The sequence below is a fragment of the Pleurodeles waltl genome, chromosome 1_2 (genome assembly GCF_031143425.1).
Source record: "Pleurodeles waltl isolate 20211129_DDA chromosome 1_2, aPleWal1.hap1.20221129, whole genome shotgun sequence".
NCBI classification, from domain to species: Eukaryota; Metazoa; Chordata; class Amphibia; order Caudata; family Salamandridae; genus Pleurodeles; species Pleurodeles waltl.
This window is the reverse complement of record NC_090437.1, coordinates 1,043,405,351-1,043,423,606: the sequence shown is the minus strand read 5'-3', so window position 1 is coordinate 1,043,423,606 and position 18,256 is coordinate 1,043,405,351.

Here is an 18,256-nt window from a genome sequence, read left to right as displayed (position 1 = left end):
TGACTTCTGTGCTCTCTGGGGGTAGTAGGTGCACTTTACACCTACCTTTCAGGGTCTTCGGGTGGGCTATTTTTCTAACCCTCACTGTTTTATTACAGTCCCAGCGACCCTCTAGAAGCTCACATAGGTTTGGGGTCCATTCATGGTTCGCATTCCACTTTTGGAGTATATGGTTTGTGTTGCCCCTATACCTATGTGCTCCTATTGCAATCTATTGTAACTTTATACTGCTTGCATTACTTTTCTTGCTATTACCTGCATAATTTTGGTTTGTGTACATATATCTTGTGTATATATCTTATCCTCATACTGAGGGTACTCACTGAGATACTTTGGCATATTGTCATAAAAATAAAGTACCTTTATTTTTAGAACTTCTGTGTATTGTGTTTTCTTATGATATTGTGCATATGACACCAGTGGTATAGTAGGAGCTTTACATGTCTCCTAGTTCAGCCTAAGCTGCTTTGCAATAGCTACCTTCTATCAGCCTAAGGTGCTAGAAACACCTCTTCTACCCTAATAAGGGATAACTGGACCTGGCACAAGGTGTAAGTACCTCTGGTACCCACTACAAGCCAGGCCAGCCTCCTACAATCTATCCATGACATCTGACACAATCCCAGATTTACTAAATAGAGCAAACCTGCCAAAATGGTGTGCCTAACAAAGGGGCCAAATGTGTAGGAAAATGTTTATTTCTCTTTCTAACTTCCCCTTTATATACATTATGCATTCTACATCACACTTAGATGTAGGAAATTGCCTCTTGACATTATTTGTGTGTGGGAAAGTGTCCCTTTATGCAAAAAAGAACATCCAGTCTGTAATGCAGGCATCCTTGCAGCATAGCTGAAGGCAGCCTCAAGTGTGCCAGCAAAGGTAGAGAGCAGGAGAGAGCCTTATCTTAGTAGATATGGAGCTGTTCATCTCTCTCCCATCCCTGCAAGGCAGCACAGCAATGTTGCCTGCTGCACTGCATTGCATGAACTTTTAGTATATATTTGTCCCTTTATGTATGCACTAAAAGAAACAATTAGACAAACAGAATATGAATCCCTATACAATAGCATGCCAACATAATGCAGTATTTATACAGATTTGCAGGTACCCCGTTCACATGATTCATAAAAACTATGGGAAAGTAATTACATATTTACCATGCATTTTAACAGATGGATCATGCTGCTACTGACATATTTACCATGCATGTTAACAGATGGATTATGCTGACCCTTTGCATATAAAGGAGAGTGGCAATAATAAAAACAAACATTTACAAAGCCAATTAGTCTCGCCGATGCAAGATCTGTTATCTTCACAAATGTTTTTTAGACATGCCGCACAGCAGCACGAGTTGCTGTGCAAGATGGCTCAAAGTCAAGTAAATAAGTGTTATGACACAACCATCGCTGACCGTGTCATAGCACATTTTTTAAGTCATGTTGCACAGCAGCCCTCAGCTGTTGTGCAATATGTTGAAAAACAAAATCGGAGGGAGGAAGCAATATGAAGGAGGAATGGGGAAGGAGGGTAGAGTATCAACAACTGAAGAGGGGAAAAGCAACATGAGGGAGATGTGGGGAAGTATGGGAAACGCAAGATAAGGGAGGCGTGAGGGAGATAGCTCCAGACAGGGACAGCAACACAAAGTAGGGATGGGTGGGAGGGAAAAGACGCACCATAAACAAGGGGGGAGAAGAAATAGTACCCCAATCACACTGGAAGCAGTGGAAGGGTTTTAAGTCAATTGACCTAGTCTGTGCTTGGTTTATGCTCCTTAGAAAAGAAAGGAAGTATTGCATGGCATGTGCAGGCCAAATAGGAGGCAACATAGAAGAGTGATACTGAAGCCAACAAAAGTAAGCAGTGGGTGGACCCCAAATCCCTTTATTGTAAACAATACATCTTATAAGCAAGAGTGTATGCAGTGTATGCACTATTGCAGGCTCCACCTAAAAATGTCAATGTGATGCAGGAACTAGTCAAAGTATGCTGCGAAAGATCAAGGCCCTCTTTACGAGTTTGTCGGTCTTTTGGCACCGCGGCCATGTTGGCTGGGTTCCTTCGACTGTATTAAGAGTCTACAATGAAGACCTCCAAAAAACAGCCAAAAATCAACACAGCCAGGACACTTGCGGGCAGGAAAGATGGGATTCCACCACCAGCACTGCCACACAGACAACTTTTCGCCCACCATATTATGATCCACAAATCAGCAGAGCTGTCCTTCCATGGCGGAAAACTATTGGCGGCCGAACCGCAGCGGACAGAACACACTCCTGTCAGAATAAAACACCACATTGGACAGTTCAAAGACCCCACACCTGCCACACATACACACACAAGACACCCACACACAGCAATATATAACACCCCCCAACACAACCCACAAGCCTTTGCAACTACAACCACTGATCGAGAGACGAGAGCAGCCACAATCACTAAGCTAGCACCTACAAACTAGAGGCATACATACACTTCTTACTTACCACACAACTGTACCACATACACTATATACAAATCACATCTACACACAAATATCACAACCTACCAGCACTCACAAACACCCCCACCCCATCAAACACCCTACACTGCACCCTACAAATACAACTCCCATCCCCACCCACAACACAACCACCATGTTACGTCAAAAGCACCCGCGCTTCAGTGAAGATGAGTTGAGGGTCATGGTCGATGAAATCATCAGGGTAGAGCCACAACTCTTTAGAGCACAGGTACAGAAATTGTTCATAACCAGGAAAATTGAGTTATGGCAGAGAATAGTCGACAGGGTCAACTCTGGGTAAGGTGTATTCCATGGCGTCCATGCACCAGCTGTCAGTACTGAAGACTGGCAGTGGGACCCCACCTCCTCCCCCAGAGTTCACATTGTGGGAGGAGAAGATCTTGGACATCCTTCATCCTGAGGGCCTAACTGGAATACTTGTCTGGAGGACTGGACTCTGGTTAGTAACTAACACTCCTCTGTCACTAATTCGCCCAGTCCAGCATGCTTCCTCACCACCCAAACACTTCCCAAGTCAGCTCATCTTGCGCAACACCTCCCAGCCAGTCACCTAATGCCCCTCTCTTGCATGCCACACCACCACCCACACCCAATGTCCACACACTCTCTATTAAGTGCACGGATAGCTCTGCCAAGTAAATATCTATGACTCCCACAGTGCGCTACCCCATCCCCATCAAAACCTGCAATGTGCACGTCCCATCACTCCTCTTGCATGCATATCTATTGCACTAGCTACAACAACTGGATGCTTCGGCTGAGGACCACTACATCGCAATGACAGCAATGCAATGGCACTACACAGTGCTAAACTAGCCCAAACGGAGACACAGCACTGTCACCAATCCCAAAGGCCACTAATCGAGGTCTACTATCCTGAACTGGACAAATCCTGGCCTGGAAAGTAAGAAGGTATGTTCCATGCACAACAGGCACAGACAGGCCAAACAACCTTGCATACACATACCCCCTCCATTTGGAAACCATGCAGCAATGTACAGCCATTCCCACTCATATATACCAAGCAAGAATGCCCACCAGCTAACAGGACAGACCTGTCATGTGATCCATCACACAGGAACAGAACCCACCCACCCAGCTAAAGTGACCAAGCCTGATTCACAACAACCCCAAGGAACATGGTACACATGCCACTATCTACTATCTACAAACAGTGCTAGCTGTGCTGCACCTGTCAGTGCCATTGCTGGGAACCAAGTCAAGCCACTGTATGCATCATACTAACAAACATCCACAGGTACCCCTGCCACAGCCACCATTGAGAGGTTACCAGAGACTGCCAAATCTCCTGAGGATGAAGGCCCCAGTGAGGACAATGCTGCTGGATGTCTGGACACTGATGACCTATCTGGCCCACCTGGGAACCCAGGTCAGTCTACCTCTCCCTGCCTCACCCTGCCCACATCAAACTCCCTACCCTGTGCCAACAACATCTCAGCCAACATTTCATCCCCAAACCTGTGCCCCAAGGACTGTTCACTCAATTGTGTGCCCCACAGTATAGGGACCTGAGGGGACCCCTCACACCCAAGAAAATGAAGGACCTGATGATACTTGCAGAGGGCACACTATGCCAGGGGCATAGGCACATGGGGGTAGGGAGTGTGGGAGGGAACCTGTGGGCCAGAGTACAGGGCAGCCAAGGCAGACCACTGACTAGGAAGCCATCTCTTAAGCCCTGGGGGCATATAAACTATCCCAGGATAGGATGGGCCAGATCATTAACATGTTGGGGGGAAACCAGAGGCTGCAGAAGGAATGTCACCATAGCATCCATTGCAGGAGTGCTCAGGGACCTTACCACCATCATGAGTGCTTCCTCCACTCACCAACATGCCCCTTCCACTAGCCACATCATACCTGAGCCTTCTACATCTGTGGCTGCTAGTGGAATGGAGGCCCTGCTAGGGGAACCACAGGCCTCAGGCACCCCTCCCTCTGTAGCTGGAAGTCCATCCAAACATCTGTCTGGAGCAGATGCGAAGACCAAAGCCACTGCCAGGAAGTGACCCTATCCTGATTACTCACCCTTGTGTGCCACTGAGACACCCTGTTGATTGTTCTGTGACATTACTCCATTTTCCAAAGGCCCATGGACATTGGACCTGCACTACCAACAGCTGTGCTACTTACTCTGAGGATTACCTCAACCATGACCCCAGTCATCGCCTGTTTGCCACTGTATTCACGATAAACACAATAGATCACAGCTACTGCTTTTGTGTCTTTAATTGTACACATACAAATGATTGGTCTCTAAATTGTGATGTGGGTATGGCACACTAATCCAACAGGCTGAGTAATGGACTGCAGAGGGAGGCATCCTCAGCAGGAAACACAGTACAACAGTTATGTCTTAGGGTAGTTGTAAGGGAGTCACTAGTATAGCCACACACCAGAGTATATCCAAATATACAACCTGCAAAAATAACATGACAGAGACTACCATCAGGATTGTAGGCATGGCACAACACAAAGTACATGTGCAGTTCATAGTTGTCCTGTCCATTGTAGAAAGCCATCTAAACAGGCCACAAAAGATGTGACATGAGAACAGGAGGATGCAGGACACATACCACAATGCAGGCCGGTCCGTAGGAGATGTGAATCTTTCAACCTGCAGACAGCACACATGGCAGAGATGAAACATTTACAGACAGCAGTTTACATGCATTCAGTCACCCCCAACAACACACACATAGGGATAGGTAAACATTACACCACCACTAATAAACCAAATCAGGAGGACCACTGACAGCAAACTATGTTGATATAGTACACATGTAAATACACACACAGAATACCTGTATGTTACTGGAAGTACTGATTGATGAGCTCTGCCCTGGAGGCAGCTGCACCTTTCTCATCTGCCTCCACATCACTTTCCACTTCTGCATCACCAGCCACTGGTCTAGCTGCCTCCTCCTCATTCCATAGTAACGGTATCTGATGTCTCAAGGTCTGTTTGTGGAGCTTGCAGCAGGCAACTATGATCTGGCATACATTTTGGGGGTCATTCCGACCCTGGCGGTCATAGACCGCCAGGGCCGGGGACCGTGGATGCACCGCCAACAGGCTGGCGGTGCATCCAGGCCAATTCTGACCACAGCGGTAAAGCCGCGGTCAGAAAAGGGAAACCGGCGGTTTCCCGCCGGTTTTCCCCTGGCCAGAGGAATCCTCCATGGCGGCGCTGCCCCGCCAGCCTGGTTCTGGCGGTTTTGACCGCCAGAACCTTGCTGGCGGGAACGGGTGTCGTGGGGCCCCTGGGGGCCCCTGCAGTGCCCATGCCAATGGCATGGGCACTGCAGGGGCCCCCTAACAGGGCCCCACAAAGATTTTCAGTGTCTGCATAGCAGACACTGAAAATCGCGACGGGTGCAACTGCACCCGTCGCACCCTTTCCACTCCGCCGGCTCCATTCGGAGCCAGCATCCTCGTGGAAGGGGGTTTCCCGCTGGGCGGGCGGGCGGCCTTCTGGCGGTCGCCTGCCGGCCCAGCGGGAAACTCAGAATTACCGCAGCGGTCTTTTGACCGCGCTGCGGTATTCTGTCGGGGAACTTTGGCGGGCGGCCTCCGCCGCCCGCCGAAGTCAGAATGACCCCCTTTGTGTCCTGTAGATGAAACTACCTCCAGAGACGTCCAGGCACCTGAATCTGGCCTTCAGGAGGCCAAATGTCCTTTCTATTACACGTCTCGTCCTGCCGTAGTCCTCATTGAAACGGAGTTCCCCTTCAGTAGCCGGGTAGCTCACAGGTGTTAACAGCCAGGGAAGGTTAGGATAGCCAGAGTCACCTGTGTGCAATACAGGTACAGACACAGGGAATAATGTGATGACAGGTGCCATAACATAGACACACATCCAAATGCATACATACCAATAGGCCAAGCCTTCTCTCTATAGTCATGCCCTCATGTGGGGGACATTGCTGTTCCTCAGAATGTAGGAGTCATGCACTGATCCAGAAATCTTGGCTGTCACTTGGGAGATGTATTGGTCTGCAACACCTACCACCTGAACATTGATGGAGTGGTAGTTTTTCCGGTTCCTGTACACCTGTTCATTGGCACTGGGAGGGACCAAGGCTATATGGGTGAGGGATGATTCCGACATCATAGAAGTCTGCCTTCACATAGGCCAAATCCCCTCGTTGGGGTAACCTGATGTAACTGTTCAGATGTTTCAAGAAAGCACATAGTACATCCTTCAACACTGATCTCCCTGTAGCTCCCCAGTCAGTTGCCAGTGCCCACTCACCCAGGAAGGGGGGCATCTCTTTTTCCTCTGGCACCTCTGCCCCTGTCCCAGTCAGCCCTGCTGCCCTCAGTGAGGAGGCTATTGACCTCCTGAGTTCCCTCTCTGTGGGTTAGTCAACCATCGTGAATGCCATCCAGGGACTGGCAGCTCAAGGACAACAGAACAATGTGATCCTGGAGGGCATTCATGTTGCCATGGCTGGCCTACAGAGATCCTTTTAGGCTCTGGCCTCCTCCCTGATGGCAGCCAGTGTCCCTTTGTCTACCGTCACCCCTCCAATTACCTCTTCCCAAACCCAAACCCCTCTTCCCATCTAAAGCACCTGTGCACACAAGCATTCATCCACCTCAACAGACAAGGGTTCTACAAACAAACATAAGCACCACAAGACCCACCACCAGCATGCACACAAGCAGCAGCCACCTACAGACACATCAACATCCACTCTGCACTGACTCCCCCACCACCCCCACTGTCACAGACACTACACCAGACAAACCTGAAGTCACCACACCATCATCGACAGATCCAGTCACCAGTCCCATCTTACCCACAGTCAGCACAATATCAGACCCACAGACATCCACCCCAGTCACCACATCCGCACCCTCACAACCACCGACACCCTCACATGCAGCACATATACCATACCAGCGATACCACCCAAACAGACAGTCACGCAATCACCATGGCATCTCCCAGCACCTGCTCCAACCTACCCTCAAAACACCTAAGTGCCCGCACTGCCCCACCCAACATACACCACGCACCCACAAGCATTCCACGCATGCACCTGCACCCAAGACATCCACACATACACTGATTACCACTCCCTCCACTCCCAAACCTTTCCCCTGTGTGTCTAAGAAGCATTTCCTCTCTGAGTTGTCCCTCTTCCCTACCCCTATCCCACCCAGTGAGTCCCCCAAGTGCTCTTCTCCCTCTCTAAGTCTGGCCCTTCTACCTCCAAGTCCTCCCCTGCCCCCCTGGTGGTTTCCATGCCCCTCCCGCTGCCAAAAAGTCTACCCCTCCAAAGCCCAAGCCCAATGACCCCCCTCCCAAGCCTAAGACTAAGCCCAAGGACCCCCAACCAAGCCCAACCCGAAACCTCCCTCCCCCCAAATCCCTGAGGTGCCTGTCTACCCCTTGTTGCCTCTACACTGTGGAGGTCATTTTGCAGTCAGGATTCAAGTAGGGGCACTTGTAGGTGCCATTCGTGCCTTGGGCACCTGTAATTTGGACTGACCAATGGCCTTGTATACACTTGTATACAGTTCCTTCTTTATTTGATTGCATTTTAATACATCTGAGCCAACCTGCTGTTGGCTTCAATGGTAACATACTTGTCCTGCCTTTCTTTCTACATGGGTGTTTAGTGTTTGTGGGCTTTGGTTTGTGTATGTGTGTTGGTTGTGCTAGCTGTTGTGCCTGGTCTGCATGTGTGACTGCCATTGGTCCCACTGGTGTGTTTTTTGTGTTTGATGAGTTTTTGTTTGTGCCATGCAAGTGCATAGCTAAATTGTGTATAGTTTGTGTTGGCATGTGTAATGTTGGGGTTGTGTAGTTCTTGTGTGTGCATGCATGTGTGTGGTGTTGGCTATGTCCTATGCTTTGAATGTGAAGTGGGCGTGGTGTAACAAATGGATCATTGTATGGCTCTGTGATAGTGTTGAATGGTTGTGTGGTGTTTTTACGTCTTGGTGTATGTATGTGTTGTCATGTGGAGGTGTGCAAGGGGAGTGGTTGTCGAAGCGTATGTGTAGTTGCAGTTGTGATGTCGTTGTGTGATTTGGTGGTGTTGTGTATGACTGTGTTCGACAGTGGTGGTGTTGTGTATCTTGGGGTTGGTGTGTGTATGGTATGTGTGTGTTGGTCATGGTGTGTGTAGTTTGTGTTTGCGTGTGTGTAGTATGTATGTGTGTATGTAGATGTGTGTGTGTGTGTTCATATGGGTGTGTGGTTACGTGTGTGCATGTCCGTTGCAAGGCGTCCCAGATGTTTGTGTGGGTATGTACTAATGCCTTTCCCTCCAGTGTGTGCTAGATGTGTGCACTTACGGTTGTTGTCTTCGTCGCCGTCTCTGGTTCTGGAGTCACTATACGAGCAGGAGCAGTGGAAGGACTTTGAGTTCAGGTTCCATGAAGGCCCCGGGCAGCTCTGTTTTCCAGAAGGTGGGTGTTTCCTTTTATAGAAGTGGTTTCTGCTAAGGTTTTGGTGGTGGTGCGACTGCGGCTGAAACCCTAGCGGTGTGCAGCCTCGTAATATTTCTGGCCGAAACATGATATTGGCCAGGCTGAAGGTGCTTACCACTGTACGCAATGGCCTGAATGCACTGGCGGTACAGGTGGTGTATCAGCTGTAAACTGTTGGCAAGCCCACCATGATCATAATTCTGCAGTCTTCACCACCGGGCCGTCAGGGGTATGACCACCACCGCCAACTTGGTGGTCCGGGTATTGCCAAACTTGTAATGAGGACCTAAGTGTACCAGTGAAAATAAGGGGTTGATGTTGCATGATCCACACCTGTTCAGGCCACTCAAGCACCTTATACATATCACTGGTTTCATACTTACCCTTATTGTTAACATTAACTGATATAGTAGTGACTGGTTGAGCCTGGCACTTGAAAGAGTTTATTTAACACAAAGCGCAAATGCTCTGACATATATATGAGCTGGGCACCATGCCTGAAGACATATAGCTCATGTAATAGGCTTCACTTCTTGATACACAATCTGAGTATGTTGCGATTGTTAGACGCTGATTAAAAACAGAGCCTAACCAACCTGGAGATGCAAATACTTACCAGCTTGGTATGGAATGGTATACATATCCCAAAGGGGAGGGGGGTGTAGTAAAGTACCATCTTCCTTGGCATGTTACCCCAATTTTTACCTGTATGTCAGTATGTTTTTGAATGTCTCACTGGGATCCTGCTGGTCAGGACCCCAGTGCTCATAGTTTATGGCCTACTGTGTGTGTTTGTATAGTGCTTTACTGTGTCACTGAGTGTCGAGGCGGGGCCACTCACCTGAAAAGCAGGATGTCTGCAGGGGCGATGGTATGCCCCCGACCTCCTGGAGCACCTCTCGGCACTTCCTGGTGGACACAGAAACCCCGGCAGGTGTACCAAAAGGAAAGGGGGAGTGGAAGAGAAAGAGACAAAACACTACCACGTCTTGCCGGTCCAGCCAGGCACCTTGGATCTTCGGGGGGCAGGTCGTTGTTGACAGAGTGATAGTAGATTTAGTGCACTCAACTTCCTTGAAACTGAAAGTCTCTTTCTATTATGCCCACGGGAGTGGTAGAAGAACACCGGGATGCTCCAGCACGTTTCTTGGATAATAATAACTGTTAGCACAAATACTAACACTGCATTACCAAAACTGAGTACCATAACAATAAGTACTGCAACACTAGGGCTGGCTTCACAGAGACTCACTGTTGTACACTACAATTAGAACTGTTGTTGCATTTAGCATGCGCAAGAAAGACAAACAAGGGCATAGGGCATTAATTATATCACATATAACTTTCTTTCATGCATAGGGTTAAACTAAAAGGAACAAAAATAATACAAGAAATACAAATGTCCACTCTGGGTTCAAACAGTTAGGGTGGCACAGTTTGGCTTGGTTTCACTGTGTGTGTGATAAACCCTTCAAAAAGCAAATTCCTCAAACCTGAAACACAGGCATGAATGACACAATTTATAACCAAGAGTTATGCTATTAGAGAAAGAAAAGTCACATAAATGTTCTTTTAAAATTGCATTGTCACTTTTTGTAGTACTTGAGCTCAAGCAGATTTCCTGAAGCACATTTAGGCAAGTAACTACAATAATAATGTAGAATATTCAGAAATTCATTTGTCTCTTCAAGATAAGCACTCTGCCAAAATACGAGGTCTGAAATACACCAGCTGTTCTAGAAAAGCGCGGCCCTCAAAGAACAAACTCCCTGGAGAATACTAGTCACTTAGCTGTAGTTTTTTCCAGAGTGCTAGAGGAATGCCTGGTGTCAGCTGGTACAGGAATGAAGAAAAGAATTGCCTCAAAAGTCCTGAATACAAGGATGACAGCAGGGATGGGACTGCCAAGTCAGGAGCTGAGATCACGAAGCAAAACAAAGTCAAGCAGGGAGGCATGTTTCACTCTGCTATTTATAGCTAATCAGGAATTCAGTCGAGTTTCCACATGCAGGATGAGTCATCACACCGAATTAGAAGCACATGTCTACACCACACCCAATTAGAAGCACATGTCTACACATGCTCACATTAGCAAACAAGCATTGGTAAAGCAAGCATTGATAAAACCATTTGTGTAACACAGCACATTATGTTTACTTAGAAACAAGAAGGTTTAACCAAGAAAAGAGATATGATTTAACCATAATCCCTGGGAATGCTGACAGATAACGCAGGAGGCACCTTGGGGATTCCTGACATTGAGGCTCTGCTAACCAGAACCTCAGTGCTTATGCTCCTCGGCTTTTAAATTTGTCACTGTAGACTAGTGACTTAATTTACCAATTTCAATTGGCACACTGGCACCCCCCTTATAAGTCCCTAGTATATGGTACCTAGGTATCCAGGGCATTGGGGTTCCAGGAGATCCATATGAGCTGCAGCATTTCTTTTGCCACCCCTAGGGAGCTCAGAAACCCTTGCACAGGCCTGTCATTGCAGTCTGCACAAAATAACGCACACATTATTTCACGGCCATTTTCACTGCACTTAAGTAGCTTATAAGACACCTATATGTCTAACCTTCACTTGCTGAAGGTTAGGTCCAAAGTTACTAAGTGTGAGGGCACCTTTGCAGTAGCAAAGGTGCCCCCACATAGTTCAGGGACATTTCCCCAGACTTTGTGATTGCGGGAACGCCATTACACATGTGCACTACATATAGGTCAATACCTATATGTAGCTTCACAATGGTAACTCCGAATATGGCCTTGTAACATGTCTAAGATCATGGAATTGTCCACCCATTCCAAATCTGGTATTGGGTAGCCAATTCCATGCATCCTCGGGGCTCTGCTATGAACCCCCAGTACTGCCAAACCAGCTCTTTGAGGCTTGCACTGCAGCTAGAGCTTCTGCCACCTCACAGACAGGGTTCTGCCCTCCTGGGGTCTAGGCAGTGCAGTCCCAGGAAGGCAGAACAAAGCATTTCCTCTGAAAGCAGGGTGTTACATCCTCTCCCTTTGGAAATAGGTGTTACAGGCTGGGGAGGGGTAGCCTCCCCCAGCCTCTGGAAATGCTTTGAAGGGCACAGATGGTGCCCTCCTTGTATAAACCAGTCTACACCAGTTCAGGGACCCCTTGAGCCCTTGCTTTGGCACGAAACTGGACAAAGGAAAGGGGAGTGACCACTCCCCTGTCCACCACCACCACCACCCCAGGGGTGGTGCCCAGAGCTCCTCCAGTGTGTCTCAGACTTCAGCCATCTTGCTTTGCAAGGTGTGGGGGCACTCTGGAGGGATCTGAGTGGTCAGGGCCAGCAGGTGATGTCAGAGACTCCTCCTGATAGGTCCATACCTGATAAGTTAGCCAATCCCCCTTTCAGGGCTATTTAGGGTCTCTCCTGTGGGTTCTCTTCGGATTCTGCTTGCACATTTCCTTCAGGAATCCTCTGCAACTACTTGATCATTCTCTAACCTCAGATCAACCGCAGCCTGCTCCAGGAACCACTGTAACAGCAACAAAGTATCCACAAGGGATAGTTTTCCTCAGCAACTTCAGCTCCAGCCAGCAACTGCAACAGTTTTCACGCTCTGCAGACTCCCTGTCTTCACCCTGCACCAGAAGGACCAAATAAATCTTCTGTGGGGTGACTGAGTCACTCCTCTGTTCCAGCAGGCACTTTCCAAGACGATGATTGGTACACCTGGACTCCTCTCACAGCAACGAGCGTGCTCCTAAGTACACATAGCGTGGACATCATCGACATAGACTGTCCTGAGGTCCTGCTGACGCAATGTGAGGTAGTAAGACCTTGCATTCCCAGAGAGCGACGGTACCCCTGTGCACTGCGTCTTCCTCACCTCCTGAGGCCTCTGTGCACTATTTGTAAAATTCCTTCATGCACAGCCTGGCCCAAGTCCCCAGAACTCCATCTTGCAAAACTCAACTTGCTGAGTTGTTCTACGGCAGCATGGGACCTTCCTTTGTTGTGCTGCATCAACTGCGTTTTTCACCTCCTTTGTGCCCATCTCCTGGGACTCCAGTGGGTGCTGGCTGGTATCCTGAGGGCTCTCTAAAGTGCTGAGAGCCCCCTGTTCCTCCTTACACAGAGTTGAGGCCCCCAGGTCCTTCTTGGGTCCATCCAGCGCTATTTTGATGCAAAATGCACTTTTGTCGTAACCAAGGCTTGTCGGTGACTTTCAACATGAAATCATGTCTGCCTCCATCTTCACATCGTGGGACATCCTTTGCATCATGCAAAATCCCGCTGGCTTCTTCCTAGGATGCATTCCTGCAGTCTTCAACTAACCACAGACTCTCCTTTTGCACCCTCTTCTGGGTTGGCAGGGGCTCCTGCCCTTACTGGAAGTTCTTTCGACTTATGGACTTGGTCCCCTTCCTTTGCAGGTCTTCAGGTCCAGGAATCCAGCAGTTGTTTATTGCAGACTTGGTTGGTTACTGCAAAATCCCAATCATGAGGTGTATTGTGTCCTAAGGAAACTTGCAGTGCATTACTCCTGCTCTTCTGGGCTCTGTGGTGGGGTAATCTACTTACCTTTACTGTATTCTTACTCTCCCAGCGATCCTGAACACACTACACTTGAGAATTTGTGATTCGCATTCCACTTTCTTAAGATATGGTTTGTGTTGTCCCTAGAACTATTTTCTCCCATTGCATTCTGTAGCAATGCAATGGGAGAAGATAGATCTATGCATTGATCTATGACTATTTACTTGTCTAATTTTGGTGTCTAGTGCATATATTGTGAATAATACTTACCTCCAGAAGGAGTACTGTCTCTAAGGTACTTTTGGTACTGTGTAACCCAAATAAATACCTTTATTTTTGGTAACTCTGAGTATTGTCTTTACTTGTGTATAAGTACTGTGTAACTATAAGTGGTATTGCAGGAGCTTTGCATGTTCAGCCTAAGCTGTTCTGCTATAGCCACCTCTATCAGCCTAAGCTGCTAGAACACTACTACTTCACAAATAAGGGATACCTGGACCTGGTATAAGGTGCAAGTACCCAAGGTACCCACTACAAACCAGGCCAGCCTCCTACAGGGGGCCATCACCATTAGTAATATTATTGTACTCTAGACTTAGACAAGCAGCAAAAGTAACCTAGTAATCATTTCGTCTGTCCCAGCAGGAATGCAAAATCCTGTTTTAGCTTGTTATAAAAGAAGATAGATTAATTATATTCTATGTATACGCTGCCCTCTATTCACTACCTGCTGAATGCCTGTACGGTGGATTGGTTGATGCATAATGGATGTCGATAAAAGTTATGTAATGCCCAGCTCTAAGGCTGCAATATGAATATGCTTTGGTCTACTACTTCAATATCATAGTTAATGCACCTTTCTGGAGAGAGTGACATATTTTTGGAAAGTTTGTGACTGTCGTGAGTTGGGAAAATGTTAGTCAGTTTTTTGTTTCTATTTGTCTTTTTTGTTCCTCAAAGTGTATCTATATTCTGTGACTAGGCATTGTGGGTTCCTAAGAATTAGACTTATAATGATAGGCAATAAAACAGAGGAATGTAAGGGCCCAGGCTCTGGAACAATCTGCCTGAGCAACCAAACTGTAAAATAAGGCCCCTATTTTCTATATGCGATCATCTCTTGTTTGGTCATCTTCATTTTTCATTTTTATCAAGGGATACAGTATGATTACCTGTACATGATATCAAGAAACCGAAATAAGTCTAGAGGCATTCAACCTATAACTTGTCAATCCATCTATACTATTGTTCAGTATTCTCAGCTGCAAAGTGCCCAATTTCTGCATGGATACAATGCTTACTGCAGCGTACTTAATCAAATACACAGCTGTTACAACCCCATCTTGTGCCTTATCTGCAGTGGGTTTTACTTAGCGGGCTCATGCCACCCTTCCATTCTGGAACCTCCCTGCCCAGAGTACTCACAGTCATCCTTCAACTGTGGCACCTTTCTATCTCAAACTATTTCTACCTGAAACATTGGCCCTTCAGTTCCGTTGCTATGCACGTTTAGGCCAGCTAACACCTGCAGATATCACATGCCTATTTAGAATAGCCATGTTTTCATTGTGAACCATTGGAGTGCACCATCATGTACTTGGGTTCCACTGTAGTTGTTGTTATCAATTATTGTTTGCACCTGTTAGGCCTCATATCTGTTACTGTGTAACATTATTTACCCCAGATTTATTGGAATATTCCATGCTTCCACATAGGGCACGTGCCCTTCTGGAACACTCTTGGCTCCCTGTATAAATCCCATGTCTGAAATTGCATCAGTTCTTCACCTCAAACCTGTTCCCGGCATGCGCAAGTATCTATCTTGCACTCACCTTCCAGTTTCCAGTCCTGTGCGATCCTCTTCCCTGTACTCATCTCCTGAGTCGGCAAGAGTTTCCAGCGTTCTAGTCTTCTGAGCCTTTCTGATGATTCCATGATTCTGGCGTCTGCAACTCCTTCAGTGTCTTCCTTCATGAGCTATGATGCCTCCTCTCCTTGAGATGCTTGCATTGAGTTTTCTGCCAATTTTGGATTCTAGTTCAAGTACTGTCAAGGCTAAGTACTTTACTCTCATGTTGGTGCACACTAATCCGTAGACTAGCAACATCTCAAGAATTAATTTCTTGAAGGTGTGAGCACGTTTTGGATTTGAACATTTTTGGCATATTGAATCCTCCCATTGAGGCTTAGTGTTTAGGACTCTTTTGTAGTAGTGCTCTGAACTCTTTATACACGACTGAAAGTCTGTCATTGTGTTTTGTGATACACTGCATCTAGTACCCTGGGACAAGTTCCTAGAGAAAAAAGTTGTATTAGTGTAGAATCGGATTCCTGTGTGTTCCAGAGTCCCGGAAGATCACCAGTTAAAGTTGATTTCTGCTCTCTTTCATGCAATGTTTATGATGACACCTGTAAGTGTGCCAGTTGTGTAAACTATTGTTTGAGATTCTAAGTGGGGAACCTATGGGTAACATTGTCTTTTGTTGTTTTTAGTGTATCGCATCTGAATTGAGGATATCGTTGCCCAAGGAGTCCCGACCCATCTCGGCAGTGCATGAGGCAGCCAAGCATGGATTCATATTTTTCTTGTTTTGTCCCATCCCCTTTTCCCCTCTAGGTGCAGTCCATGGTGCTAGACAGTTGTTTCTTGTTACACGAGGCTGTCCTACTGTGATTGGAAGTTCAGCACTGGCAGCACAGTTTGAACCAGGTGAGTGCATGGCAACAGCTCACTCATGTAATACTATCACAATGGGCAGTCAAATGTTTCAGCGCTGTCAGGGATTAGCTCCCCCCACTGACAATACCAATAAAGTAGAATGTGAAGTAAGGATCCCCTCCTCAGAGTAGCTCCCATAAAAACATAAGAATTATACACTGACCAAAGAGAAGTAGATCCACTATTAGACATTAATTTCCTCAAGTTTATCAGTTCCATAGTATAAATCAAGGATCACTCTAATGATTTTTTTTCAGGTACCATCTACATCTATGGTTACTGGGATAAAGAGTTTTTCCAAAAATTATGCAACATTAACATAGTGGTAGGAAGTTGAACATCATGCGGTTTGCAGTGTCCCATGCATCACATGCAGTAGTTTGAAGAAAACAGGGGGCATATTTACAAGCCCTGTGCACCACCGATGCATCACTTTTTGTGATGCACCAATGCCACATACTGCAGGCCCATATCTACAAGGCCACGCAAAGCCACTTTCTCTGGCTTTTCATTGGCTTGTAGATATGGTGTGAGGCAATGCAGCGCAGGTCCCTGTGTTGCCTTACACTACATCAAGGAGGCATACCATGGAGGTTGGGGTGGGTGTTTCCACGCAACACCCATGGGTTTTGACGCATTCCCAGTTTTACAAGAATCTGTAAACCTGGGAATCAGTCAAAAGTACACACCTCCCAGGGCAGGCTCAACAAAGAGAAATATCTTTATTTCTCCTTGTTGTTTCCACTTTCTATGTGTGCTGCATTCTGCAGCAACCATAGAGAGAGGAAAATGCCTCCCAGGATTGCTTTTGTGCAATCCTGCTGACAACACAGACACCCATGCACCATGGTGCAAGGATGCCTGTATTGGTGTGAGGCAGCAATTTGTGCACCAGTGCAGGGGAGAAAGACAGAAATGCAATGGATCATGTACAGTGCATTTCTGCCCTTTCCATGTGGCGCAGGGCAGCGCAACAAGGTAACTTGTTGCACTGCCCTGCCCCACAGGGCTTATAAATATGCCCCTTTGTTTCATCTTCAGGTCCCATATCCATTACCCTTAACTCACATGTGCATGCTTACACATGCACCCACATTCACACATACACACACTTGCTTCCACATAAACACAATCTCACGACAAACACCCACAGAATACATTTGAATGCATTTTGTACTTACCTCAGGTGCCTGGGAGGGTCATATTTCAGCTAACTGTATATTACACTAATAGTGAAGAATAAAATATTATTCACTATTAGTGTATACAAACTGACAGAAAACAAGGAAAGTAGAGCCCCAACCTATGACCATAAGGACAAGCTGCCCCTGTGTTCCTGGCACTGATTATGCCACCACTGAGGCAAGGGGTCGCAAAGACAAGGCCAGGGGTTGCAATGGACAATTCAGGGGCCACAGGTCCATCCATGCTAATATCTCATTACGGTGGACAGTATAGAGAAGTGAATAATAACCTGCAGAATATTTTTAGACTTCTAGGGAATGCAGGAGAATTTCACCATTTGTATTCCTAATTGCAGGGATGGAGGAGGATAGGGGGCTTACTGTTGTCATACCTGCAACACTAGCAGTCGGCCAGTCAGCTCTCCAAATTATTATTATTAAAAGTTTATGCTCAATTAAATGTGCTGAGCTTGTGTTGTGAAAAGAGTATGATGTTTGCACTGGGCTTTCAGAAGGTCACCTAAAAGATCTAGGGCCAGATGTACGAAAGGATTTTACCCATTCTGTGTCTATGGGAAAAAGCTTTCGTACATATGGCCCCTAGTGTAGGTAAGGTTAAATACCTGCACATAAGAGTTTGGATCCTAACCTCAAGTTATTTCTGTATCTCACGCCACTGTTTGCGACATGAAGGTGTATCCTTTATCAACTCCTGCTGAGCACTGCTTTACCGGCCACCTATGACACTTGAGCTCTTCTGAGTCCCTGTAGTGGGTTATGTAGTCAGTTAACAGATCTTGAAAATGTCTCTACTCCATGGGCAGTTTATATCTATTTTCAGCTTA